This window comes from Macaca nemestrina, chromosome 5 (genome assembly GCF_043159975.1).
Source record: "Macaca nemestrina isolate mMacNem1 chromosome 5, mMacNem.hap1, whole genome shotgun sequence".
Classification (NCBI taxonomy): domain Eukaryota; kingdom Metazoa; phylum Chordata; class Mammalia; order Primates; family Cercopithecidae; genus Macaca; species Macaca nemestrina.
Window position 1 is genome coordinate 119,821,479 of NC_092129.1, and position 14,468 is coordinate 119,835,946.

The following is a 14,468-nucleotide window of genomic DNA, read 5'->3' on the forward strand; positions in this document are numbered from 1 at the left end:
TACAAATTTTATTTTCATCTATTGGCATATGACACAACCTTGTCATGAAATACCATCACTGCTTTTTGCATTAATGAATTTTTCTCAGAAGTCCTCTAACTCTGAGTAATACAATGTAGCATATTTTCGAGCAATGGGTTCACTTTTCTTACCCCAGGAGTTCCTACTCAGCCAACCTCCTAGATCATATTTCTCATTATAATAAAAGCATCACTACACTAAATAGCAAGAAAAGACAGATGGGCTATTCCTAGTTAGCAGATCCAACTTTAAAAGGATGCACTTATTAATCTTTTAAGAATGGTTGCTACTGCTTTCCTCAAACTAGTGTTAGCATAGAGGTTCAGCAACTGGTAATATCAATGAACAATCAGGGAAATTTTCCTTCAAGAAGGACCTCTTCTTCTAGCTTCAGACTGTAGATTCCACTTACAGAAAAAAATCAAGGCAACTTCTCATCCTAGGAATATTTTTCCTTATTTATATATTCAAACCACAGAAAAATTTTAAGATTAAAATTTTTTGAACAAGAAAAAAAATTCTCTTGTTATTTTTAACATGGGTATGTATGTATTTAGAGCGGCCTTTAAAAATTTTTATATTTATAAATTATATGTTATCAAGTAGAAGCTGTGGAAACAAAATTTTAAAAATTATCTAGAGATAATAATAGTTGAATAGAATTAGAGAACAACAGTTGTTCAGGAAAATTAAATATTAATTTTTAAGTAACATATTTTATTGTGTATTATATACATGCATTTATGTTAGTATATATTAGTATTATACTGTATGCATGCATTGTTTTTTTATAATTTCACTTAATATCTGTTACACACCCTTTAAGATGTAATTCTTAATATTTTTATATTAGTCTATACTGTAAAATAGCTACAGACTTTATCTTAATTAACAAATTATTTGACATTAGAAATCAATATTATTTTCATTTTTCTCTACCATGACTAAAACTTCACAGAACAAGCTTGAAAATATATCATTGTATGGGCATCTTATTAGTTTATGAAGACAAAGCAGTTAAAGAAAATTGGCTGGGACTAAATAACTTAGAATATTTAAGGGTTTTTCATGACATAATCTGTATTTAAACTTATAAATATTTACTTACACAGTCATCCTGGGGTACCTCTGGGGCACTGGTTCCAGGACCACCCCTTGTACCAAAGTCCGTGGATGCTCCAGTTCCACAGTAGGCCCTGCAAAACCCAGGATTATTAAAGTCAGTCTCTCGGTATCAGTGGTTTCCACATATCACAAACACTCTCTTTTATATATGGGGCTAGGTCAATATGGGGAGTTAGAACTCACGAATATCGAAAGGTGACTGTGTGTTATGCACACACACGCACACGCACACACACACACACAGAAATGCACATGCCTATATACATATATTTGGTACTAATGTGAACTAAAACTGTATACATTTATATGAGTTTATGTATATGTCCATGTATTCATATAGCTTATACATACATGCACATATACATATAGCTTTAGGTACACATACCTATACCTATATGTATATGGATATATACCTATATGTATATGTGTATTATGTCTGTGTTTATACATTGATATACATTGATACAATTTAAATTAACTTTGTGGTATATAACAATGCCAATTTCTTCATACTATCAAAACCTATCCTATAACATTTTATTTTTAATAAACAGATCATATTATCAATGGTGTTTTATTTTCATTTTTTGGGAGGAGGGTTATTTGGAATACTGAACATTTTCTGAACTTATCTTGATTACTCATATTTTAAAGGGTAATTTCTATTCGTGTTAGATTTTGCTTTCTGTTTTGAGATGTTTTCTTTTTTTTTTTATCAGTACTTCATTTCTTTTTATTGCTGAATAATATTCCAGTATGTGGCTCTAACATATTTTCTTTTTTTTTTTTTAAAGTGATTAATAAAGTGAACATTCATTTTAAAGAAAAACCTTTATGCAATGGATGATAGATGGATGCAGATCTAGGCTTTTTAAGATAAATGGACATGACCGAGTTAAGAACACAGGTGACCTTTTTGATTTTCCATTTTTCTAATGTGTCTTTTTTTTTAATTTATTTATTATTATTATACTTTAAGTTGTAGTGTACATGTGCATAACGTGCAGGTTTGTTACATATGTATACTTGTGCCATGTTGGTGTGCTGCACCCATCAACTCATCATTTACATCAGGTATAACTCCCAATGCAATCCCTCCCCCCTCCCCCCTCCCCATGATAGGCCCCTGTGTGTGATGTTCCCCTTCCTGAGTCCGAGTGATCTCATTGTTCAGTTCCCACCTATGAGTGAGAACATGCGGTGTTTGGTTTTCTGTTCTTGTGATAGTTTGCTAAGAATGATGGTTTCCAGCTGCATCCATGTCCCTACAATTAAAACTCAGTTTTATAAAATACAAAAAAGTGTTTACTTACTATGATTAGATGATAACTCAATTCTAGTAATTATATTTTAAAATGTTGTTCCATTTTGAAGGTCAGGATTTGAAAGAAACAAAAACAATGCAAGTTTAACCAACACAATTTTAAATTTTTCACTGTTTAAGAGAGATCACTCAAACTATTAACTTAGAAAATATTCAACAGAAAACAAATAATAGATCCAAGAAACAATTGCTTGTTATTATGAAAACTTTAACAATTGGAGTAAACTCTAAAGGGCATAAATAGCTTTGTCAATTACACCCAAAACGAAGCTGCAAAGCAAGAAAAAACAATAGTGTTTTGAAAGGTTTGCAATAGTTGGTTCAACTAATGCATAATGAAATCAATACGGTGAAGAAATTGATATACCAGAGGTCTTTAAAAGTCATTTTGAAAGAATGTTAGCAGGATAATTTGCCAAATCCAAATAAGAAAAATATAATGCATTTGAAAAGTGTTCAATGAAGAGTAACTGAGAAGTAAACACAATGAGGCTAAGTCAGTCAAGTTAATTACCTGATACGTAGAGAAAACATTGGCAATGATTAGAGAAAAAATTTGTAAATAAGAGCATACAATGTTATTTCAAAGATAGAAATATTTTTATAGTCTCTTTTCTGAGTATTTCAGTTTATTTGCAACAAATTTGTTTAAAATGTTGTGTTTAACACATTAAATCATTATTGTTTCAAGCTAAACTGAATTGGTGATTTTAAACCTTCATATGAATCAGGCTTTGAGCTATATATTTTCAGGTATAGTTTTTAAATCCTTGATTGCAGAATGAAATATGCCACTACATCTTCTCTAACATATGACAAAACCATGTTTAGCTAGCTATAGATGGTGGCACAAAGTCAAACTCACAAAATGATTTACTTCATAGTAATGAAAACTATTTTTTTCAGTGATAGTAAGACACAAGAGGTATTGTAGTTTTGAAAAGATAGATGTTTATTCACAGATGAGTGGATGAAGAGAATATGGTGTACACATACAATGGAATCTTATTCAGCCTTAAAAAAGAAGGATGTACTGCAATTTGTGACAATGTGGATGAACCTGGAGAATATCATGTTAAGTGAAATAAGCCAGACCTAAAAGAACAAATAATGCATAATATTTGTATGTTGAATCTGAAACAAACTCCTAGAAGCAAAGTATACAATTGACTAATATCAGGGGCTAGGTGGAGAGGGAAATGAGGAAATATTTGTCAAAGAACACAAAATTTTGGTTATACAAGATAAATTAAGTCCTAGAGATCTACTGTACAGCTTGGTGCTTATAGCTGACAATGCTATATTGAATAGTTTAAAATTTGCTAGGTCTGGTGTTGAATGTTCTTATCACACACATACACACACACAAAAATAAGAGATATTGTAGTTTAATAGGAAACTTATTTTAGTGGTAATACCCACAAGAGATTAAAGACAAAAGACACAAGGTGGGGGATGAGAGGCCAGGGAGCATTAAAAACAAGAAAGTGTTTTTGCAGGTATTTTTATTCTCTAGTGATCACTACTGTTGGAATTATGAAGCCAATATCACAAAAACCTGCTGAGGTAAAGAGTTTTATGGAGAGGAAGATCCATTTTGAGAACTTCCTTTGTGAAGCCTGTAAGTTATGAAATATGTGAGGAAACCATGAAATGGGGTTCTAGAGTATGCATTCTTCTGAATTCCCTGCCTTTGATTAATTAGCAGTAATGATATTTAATGAAACACCGTATTACATCTTCTATCTATTACTAAAGACTTGGTAAACAGTTTACGCCTCCTAATGAAGGTATTTGTATCCCCATTTAGAGATCAGTAAAAATTCTCAAATATGATAAATAATTGGTTCAAGTTACAAAGCTGGGACTGAAATGTAGGTGTGCTATTATGCCCATAATCTAATGTTTGGGTTCCCAAAGATAACATTAGCTTCCTAGTGAATGGAATTGGAGGTGAAGAATTATTTTTCCAAATATTTTAGTAGATAGTACAGTCAATAGTTAATACTTAACTATTAGATAAAATCTGTAATAATTTTATGATGGTGATTTTAAAGTAATATAAATGTACATAAACTACAAAAATCAAAATGGTAGTGTTTTTATGAAGAGTTATTTATGTGCTTTATTTTTTAAAGTTGCTGAGTTGCTTTATTTTTTCTGTTTTGAAAATCGAAGAGCATACTTATCTGGAGATATCTTATTTTAGAGACAAGAATCTCACTTCACATTGTAATTGCAGGTAAAAAATATCAAAACATCAGCTCTTCAGGTCTCTTCTATTACCTGTGTAGAACATCTCCTTTTCTTATGTTTTTTCTTGCTTTTTTATTTTTATTTTTTAGTGCTTCAACTTTGTTTATCATGGAGCTTAAGGGTTATTAATGTCATTGAATCATTTATCTGTTAAAAAATGTATTATTTTATTCAACAGATATTTATGGAGCGTCTACTGTTTGCAAATTCTGTCCAAGGCATTGCTACTTGGCTATTTGTTCTTGTTTAGCATAAAAATCCAGCTTGATGAACTGATATCTAATATTAATTTCAGATACTGTGTTCCTAGAGGTTTAATGAAGAAGATGGATATGACTAGATCTGGTAGGGAGACATAGCTATTTCTATGTTGCCTGTTGAAATTCTCTCTTAGGCTGGAAAAATATTTTTATTCAACAGCATGATGTTTAATTATTACATCTAAAACATAATGTATTTTTTGCTGATAGTTTCCAATTACATGTAAGTACATATACTTAGGGTTTTTTTTTTTTTCTTTTTTTTCTATGGATTGAAATGTTTACCTTTAGTTTAAGTACTGATGAATATATAGTTTCCGTGAGTTAATTACAGAGGGAAATCTGGCTAATGATTTTTACAGATATAATTAGTCATTCCTAGTTGCCCACAAATGAGTTAAATGGGTCACACCACAGATGAAACTGTTTCAATTAAGGGTCACATTGATTCTAAGTTCTACTTTCCTTATGGCCTAAGAGGATGTCCACTATGGCATTTGGGACTGAGAGTTTTATATTCCATATAATAGCTTAAAGCCTTTTGACTTAGGCAAATAGAATACAACTGAACTCTTTTTCAGTCCCCTTCAAGTGGATGTGAGTCCTTTGGGGAAGATTTTGAGCAAGTGGGAAGAATTACTGTGAAAACAGAATATGCAAATTGGTTTAGGAACTTTTCTTCATATTAAAGAAAATTACTGAGTCCATTTGACATATGACATTACTTCTCCTAGAGTCACCACACAATGGTTTCAGGTTTGTGTTGATAATCAAAGTCACAAGATATAACATACTATATTAACTTAGACACAGGGAGAAAATACAAGATACATTGCATCTATATTTACATTTTAAAATCATCTTTATGGAATTTCAAATGGACATGCAATACAATTTTACCAATTTCAAATGTGTGATTTATGAGTTTTGACAAGAGCATAAAGTCATGCCACTACTGCCACCATAATTTTGATATAGAACATTTCTGTTACTTCCAAAACATCCTTTTGTGCCCCTTTTTTGATGCCCTTTCTACACCGTGACCCTTCGCAATCACTGCTCCACCACTACATTTTTTCTACTCTCTAAATGAAATTAAACTGCATATACATTTTCGTGTCTGTATTATTTTACTTAGCATCACACTTTTGAGATTCATTCATGCATCGCATGTGCCAACAGATCACTCTTCTTAGATGTTGAGTAACAATCCATTGTTCAGGTATACCACAATTTATGATCACTACAGCAGTTGATAGAGATTTTCATTGTTTTCTATTTGTGATTATTACAAACGAAGTTGCCATGTTTTATTATGTTGTTGTATGAAATGATATGTCTTTATTTATCTTGTCTAGATACCTAGAAGTGGATACTTTGGGTTATAGGTAAAATGGAGTAAGCCACTGCAGCTTGTCTCTCCCACTGATTACAACTAAAAACATTGAGCAAAATACATAAAAGAACTACCTAAGGACTCTGAGAAGTAAATAATAGCAGACAGATTGGGGAAGGAAGCTAAAATTTGAAGAACAACAAAATGCTGGCAATAAGTTTCCTGGGTGGTTTCTTTTACTATCCCTTTATTCTCCGAGAAGAGAGCAGGCTAAATTAAGAAAATGCATGGCAGGTGTTAGGAAAACTTTGAAAAGGATTCTTTCCGGCCAGAGAGCTTGTGGAGAAAAGTTTCTGCCAGCCTAGAGTGTAGGAAGAATGGCCATTTTTTTACTCTCTTTCTCACTCTCTCTCTCTCTGTGTATGTGTGTGTGTGTTTTCTCTTTTCTTTTCTGTCTTTGCCCTGAAGTAAGCATCAGTTATGGAATTAAAGTGCAGCTGTGCAGTTTGAAAAATGTGGGCACCTAAAACTCTAAGAAAAACTACTTGTCTCTCCGAATACAGAAAATGGGAGGCCTATTGTACTAAGAGTGTGAGAGGAATTCTTTCAAAGAAATTTTTTCTTTTAATGTATTTTTTTCCTAGATGCTTAATAGTTAACGTGTCCCATTTGTGTGGAAGCATGCAATGGTATGGGAAACTGAAACTCTGAAAGAAATCTGCATATATGGCCCATAATAACTGAGGTGGGGCCCTAGGAACTACATACTGGAGGTGGGGGAAGGGGGAGAGAAATACAAGAGGAAATATCCAAGGGAAATATCTGCCAGGGGATTACTAAATCTGTATGCAGACTGGACTTTTTCTAAGGAGTGCATGGGGGGAACACGCCCAAGGAAGTCCACAAAGACTTTGAGAATTAACTAGGATCTAAGCCATCATTCAAGTCCCAGATCAAACTAAGTGGCACATGTGAAGGAAAAACAAACCGTATAGCAAAGACTTGGAACTAAACTGATATTAAAACTGATGTGAACAGAAGATGAGAGACAATTTGCAGACCAAATTTAATTTAATACTGGCTTACTACACTATAATAAAAACAGAACTGAAATGAACATTCTGAGGAGGATTTTAAGAAATTTTATGATAATTTAGAGTCTCATACCATAATACTGAAAATATTCAGGGCATGGCTGGGCACGGTGGCTCACGCCTGTAATCCCAGCACTTTGGGAGGCCGAGGCAGGCGAATAACGAGGAGATCCAGACCATCTTAGCTAACACGGTGAAGCTCCATCTCTACTAAAAATACACGAACATTAGCCAGGCGCCTGTAGCCAGGCGCCTCAGTTACTCGGGAGGCTGAAGCAGGAGAATGGCGTGAACCCGAGAGGCGGAGCTTACAGTGAGCCAAGGTGGCGCCACTGCACTCCAGTCAAGCAAGACTGCATCTCATTAAAAAATAAGAAGAAGAAGAAGAAGAAAATATTCAGGGTCATAATGCAAATATTCTTGACATACCAAAAACCAAGGAAAAAAAAAAAAAAGGGATCAATCTCCTCCTTCTTGTCTTTTTTGTTTGTTTTTTGAAAGGGGATCTCTCTAAATCACCCAGGCTAGTCTCAAACTCCTGGGCTCAAGAGATCCTTTTGCCTCAGCCTCCGGAGTAGCTGAGACTACAGGTGCCAGCCGCTGCATCCAGCTTTACCAGTTCTTAAGGAGAAAGATGACCAATGCTAACCATGAGGTAACCTAGTTATTGTTATTAAGCAAAACTTTTAAAGCAACCACCATAACAATGCTTGATAAAATAATTGTTAATATACTTGAATTGTAAAAGATAGAAATTCACAGTAGGTAAAAATAAACTACATAAAAGAAGCAAATATAATTTTTGAAACTAAAAACTACAATATGAAAAATTAAAAAAAAAAGATGGTTTAGTAGCTGGTTGGTGATAAAAATAGTAAGTCTGTGAAGTTGGAAACAGATCAACTAAAATGATCCTACCTAAAGAAGATAAAAACTAAATAAAATTAGCCAACTCTCAGGGCCTATGGGACAATATCCAAAGGTCTAACCTCCATGTCATTGTAGTCTCTGAATGATTGGTTCAGCAAAGATTTTTCAAAGAAATTATTATGGAAAACTTCTCAAATTTGGTAAAATTAATTGTACAGATTTAAGAGACTCAATGAATTTCAAACAAGATAAACTCAAAATAAACCATAAATAGACACACCATTAAAATATTGTCCAAAACCGAGAAATTGGAACGCTTTTACACTGTTGGTGGAAATGTAAATTAGTCAAACCATTGAGGAAGACAGTGTGGTGATTCCTTAAGGAGATAGAACCAGAAATACCATTTGACTCACCAATCCTATTACTGGGTATATATCCAACGGATTATAAATCGTTCTACTGTAAAGACACATGCACACATATGTTTATTGCAGCACTGTTCACAATAGCAAAGAATTGGAACAAAACCAAAGATAGAGAAATTCTTAAGGCTTTCAGACAACAGTAATACATACTGGGGAACAACAATTCAACTGACTTGGAGAATTGTACATTAGTAACCCCGAAGCCAGAGGAGAGTAGAATAATATTTAAAATTCTGAAAGAAATAGACTGTCAACTAGCAGTTCTATATCCAGCAAAAATATATTTCACACATAAGAGTGAAATAAAGATTTTATCTCATGGAGAATAATTGAGAGGATTCATCACAATAAGATCTGTTCTGAAAGAAATGCTACAGCAGGTTTTTTAGGCTGAAAGACATTTATAACAGAAAAACAAAAACAAAAACATGAAACTTTAGAAATTAATGAATTCTACTGCATGTAAATTATAAAATATATTTACAACAATTTCTTAAAGCTCTAAGAGAGTATTGGGTTGTGCTGTAAGTGAATGTTTATGGAAGAAACTACTAAACTGCTTTCTGAAACTTGTGTACCATTTTACATTTTCTTCAGGACTCTGAGTTCCAGTTGCTCTGGATCCTCGTCCAACAATGGTTTTGTTAGTTTGTTTTAGCCAATCAAATAGGTATGCAGTGTGTGTACAACCTGTCAATCTTATGAACATCTTCAAAAGTTACCACATAATGCTGATGTTTGTCTCTTCAGTCACACAGGGCTCATATAACTGCCAAAGGACAAGGCTCCTACAGGTCACTTGGACATAGGTAACAAGGAACTTCACTTTTTATCAGTTTTTTCTATCATTGTAGTCAACTAGGTCCAATGCTAACATACTATTTCTTCCATCATGATGTGATTTTGCCAGGCATGGCATGCCATGCCTTTAATCCCAGGGCTTTGAGAGGCCAAAGTGGGAGGATCGCCTGAGCCCAGGAGCTCAAGACCAGCCTGAGCAATATACAAAGATCCCATCTCTACCAAAACAAAAAACAAAAATAATTAAAATTAGCCAGGCATGGTGATACATACCTGTGGTCCCAGCTATTTGAAAGGCTGAAGTGAGAGGATTTCCTGAGCCCAGGAGTTCGAGGCTACAGTGAGCCATGATTGTGCCACTACATTCCAGCCTGGGCTACAAAGTGAGGCCCTATTTTTTAAAAAAAATGTGGTTTCACTTATCAGAAGTTTTTAAATTACAAAGCAAGTAGTACACAATTTCTCACAGTCATCTTATTTCAATAGTTCCTAAAGGATAAGACATGCAAACAACATTATTCTAGGTTCTGTTGTTAACTGTTATTTATTCTATCGACTCTGTTTATCTGTTTAACTTCATCTGCACTTAACTTTTTATGTAGATATTCTTGGGCTTTTATGTAAGATAAAATGAAGATATCTCAAAATCTTTGATTAGTCACATCTTTAGGACTAATTTTTCTTGCTCTACTGCTAACGAAATACCTTTTAGAGTATGCTACCAAATAACCTGTGAATTGTGAAGTTTTCAATTCTTGCTAGTAGAAACATGAACAGTACCTGACTATTTTAGAGCCTTCGGTATTCTTTCCTTGCTCTTTTTGTCATAGGTGGTGATGGTAGTTATTCCCATGGCTTCACACAGTCTCTTGACACATATGTGGTCATCAGTACTCAGCTAAAGATTTGAGCAGAAACCTCTGATGACTGGCTATCCAAGGTTTCTTCTCTGTGTGGCAGCTTCCTCTCTTACACTCTTCCCTGTAAACTCAAGACACTTCAGTCTGTCTTGGCTCTGAACTCTATCTCTTCAAAATGTGGAGTCTATCAGCCTCTGACTGGGTTCACTCTTCCTTCTCTCTGCCCTGGAAACTCTCTCTCAGTGATGTGAGGCAATCTGGGGACTCTCTTTCTTATCTCTTCTTGAGAAACATCTTGCCTGATGACCTACTGCCTGAAACCATTGTTATATACACTGTGTTCATCTTTTTTGTTTTGGTTTCAAAAGTAAGTGTAAATTTAATACTTGTTATTCTACCTTGTCTGGGAACCTTGATCATTTATTTCTATGTGTGTTTATTAAAAGCCTGACAGTAAAGAAGATTAATAAGGACACTTAGGCATAAATATTTAAGTAAAGGAGAATTTCCTGTTTGGGAAGACACCCACTGACACACATTCAGAAAAAGGGAGAGTGATATATTTAGATAAATGGGCAAGAGATATATTTAGAAAACTATGACATCAGTTTCAGCTGGGGCTTGAAAACAATTGATGCTGCATTCCAATTAAGGCCACTTTGCTGGATTGCAAACTAAATGACAGAAAACCTGTCAACCAACATCTACACTTCAAAGGAGCTTGAAAAGGTTAAGAAAAGAAGCATACGTGGAGTCCATAATTTTTCTGTTGACCTGTAAGCTTTACTACTTTAAGAGAGGTAATGGTTTGTTGTTCCTGCTCTTCATCATACACTCAGTAGAAGGTACTTGACCAGAATCACTTAGACAGCTTGAAATTCGTCACCTGATGTAAACCTGTGTGTGTGTTCACCTTACAAATCTTAGAATAAGAGATTTGCAAAGCTAGCTGCTGAGGGATGAGCCAAATTTGAGATGACTGGATTCACCATCTTGTACTTTCAGATTTTGTTAAACAAACATTTTGTCTGTTTCCTCTGCATTTATATGAGTTACAGCTGATAGTCAGGATAAGATTCTCTAAAATTCCTTCTAAGAGCTAAAGTGAGTGTACTTCACCATAGAAAAGCTAGAGTTATGTTCAGATGCAGAAGTGCAAGTAAATTAGAAAGCAATGAGTCAGGATGACAACCATAGGAAATTGAAGGTAAAAGGTTTACAAGTGTCAGCTGATTTTCTGAAGAACACATAATAGCAGTCATAGAAGAGCATAAAAATTATACTGATTACAAGTCCGTAGAGTATGATGTCTGCCTATAACACTACCTGTTAACTCAGCACTTGACTGCCTATTTGCCTCCTCATGTTCACTATGCTCCAACTTTGAAGTGTTCAGAATCAAAGTTGGTGGAAGAAAAATAGAAAGACAAAAAACTAAAATAGAATAAATATACAACACCCCTTTCTTAAATGTCGACTGGCTTCCTAGTCTTCTGTCATGTGAGCTTGAAGGTGGGCAGGTTCAAGCAGGATGGAGAGGAAGCCACGACACTAAACCATTCAAAGTTTTCACTAGTACATTGGGTTGGATATTTTAATCCTCATTAGAGGAATCTTAATTATTTTAAAATTACTAAAAATACATGGAACTTACCAATGTTATATTTTTAGTAGAAGAAAATAATAATAAATTAAGCTGAATTTTTTAAAAATAGAAAACAATCCTTGAGGATTATGTCTTATAGGTTATCCTGGTTCACTAAAATACTTTTCCATACACATACAAACACATAAACAAAGACAGGGAGACAGAGCTTGGTTTTATAAATTTGGGTCTATGTTATAAATGACCTTGTCTGCCTGACTTACTGAATATGGCACTATTTATTAACAGTAACTCCAGTTGATGAATCATGATTTTGACCTTTTTTTTCTATTGTTTTATATCTAGGCTTTTTCCCCCTGAAATATTTTTTTTTTCTTATTTATCTGGATTCCCATGTTCTGTGGTAGGAGCCGTGCTTTCTCTATTGGGAAAACTGTGGAAAAAACAGTGGCAAATGGCGAATGTGGCACGAGTGATTGTCAAGGGAATGTCAGTGTCTTAGGACTGTGTTTAATAGGAAGCCACACTTGCCACCAAGTACCCTGTGAAATATAGCAATAAGCAGCAGGTTCAAGGGGAGTTAATTATTCAACAATGTCAGTAGAGGCCACTTCACAACAAGGTTTAATGTGAATGATTAATGACGCTTAGCATCCCAAAGCTGCAGGACTAAATATGTAGATCAAGGGAAGAGTACACAAATGTTTTAGACACTTCATCAATTTTCTAATTTTTGTCTTGAATTGTCCAGTGACTACATCTATTAATAAGTTGTAAATGCTACAAACCCATCTCTAGCTTCTAAATCGATGATCACAGGCAACACAGCATCTCAGAAAAGCTTGTGTAACCTGCCACGAGCACCCACATCTTAGTTAACATGTCCCAGTAACGCTGACCCTGCCGTCTTTATATATTGGTTCCTCCAAGTTAGATCTTAGAAAATCCACCCAGAGAAAAGTTTGCATCTGAAGGTTTAACCATTTGTAAGGAGGAATGGCTCTGCAATGGCTCTTGGGCTCTCAGTAGTGTGTAGCAGAAAGAATTTGCCTGAAGAGTCATCTCTAGTATGCAAAACTCAGCACACACCACTGGTTGGTTTACTATATGGAGGACAAGAGCACTCAATGACTATGTAAACCACACAGCAGTACAACTAGAAAGAAAATAGGTATATCCACATGCTTATGCCATTCTTGTCATCCTCACTATTCATTCTTAGGAATACATGAATAATAGAGCTAAGAGAAGGATAGAACTATACTTTCCAATATTTCTGAATATGTTAAAGTGACGGATGTTCTAATTTCATAGAAGGATAACAATAAGAAAGAATGGGACTGATGATCTCTACTGTCAGTTTTCTCAGATTCTACCAAATATTATCCTTGTTTTTCTCACAATTCCAAACTGCTGAAGTTTGTATGTTCATGAGGCAATGAACGACGTTTGTCCATTAACTGTAGATATGATTGAGCATTCGGAATGCTTTTGCCTCTTGGGATAGAGATCCTTAATCCTCAGTGGGTTTCTCTTCTCTTTGCTTGCATTTCTGTGGTAAAAATTCCAGAAGGTAAAACAAAATTTCTTTTTATTCCCATAGCCTTTTTATAATGTTGGAACACTTTAGACTTCAGATAATAGATAGATATTAGATAGATAGATAGATAGATAGATAGATAGATAGATAGACTTGAAGGATAAATCTGCAGTGCTATGGTCTTCATGTTTGTGTCCCCTTAAATTCTTATGTTGAAACCTAACCACTATTGTAATGGTATTAGAGGGTGGGGCCTTTTTGGAGGTGATGAAGTTATAAAAGGCAGATACCTCATAAGTGGGATTAGTGCCCTTATAAAAGAGGCCCAAAGGATCTGAGCTAATTTGCTCCTGCCACCATGTGAGGGTACAGCTAGGAGACTCCCTCTACAAACAAGAATGTGAATCCTCACTAGATAGTAAATCTGCTGGTGCTTTGATCTTGGACCTCCCAGTATCCAGAACTGTGAGAAATAACTATATTTTATTAATAAGCTAACAAGTTTATCATATTTTGTTATAGCAGTTGAAAGGAACTGAGACATGAAGTCAGGCTATTACTGTCTTATTTGAACCCAAGCAATCTTCAAGAATTTAAGGATATTTATATATGTTGACTAATTTGTAATTCACCCACCAGTAAACCAAGGTCATATCATAGAAGGATGCAATAGTTAATACTGATGGGGATTGAAATTTCCACATATCATTTACCTTTGTTACACAAATTTATATAATATGATATTAAACTGAACACTGTGTAAAATCATGCATTGTTGTGATATTATATACATATTGGTTTCCATCTACAGTTTCTGGATCATAACTCCCATAGTCTTTTTATAACGTTGGAACACTTTAGACCTCAGAAGCATGCCTCAGAAAAGTATCTCTTTCTCTCTCTCTCTTTTTTTTTTCTCTCTCTCTCTGACCTTCTCTCGCATTCCT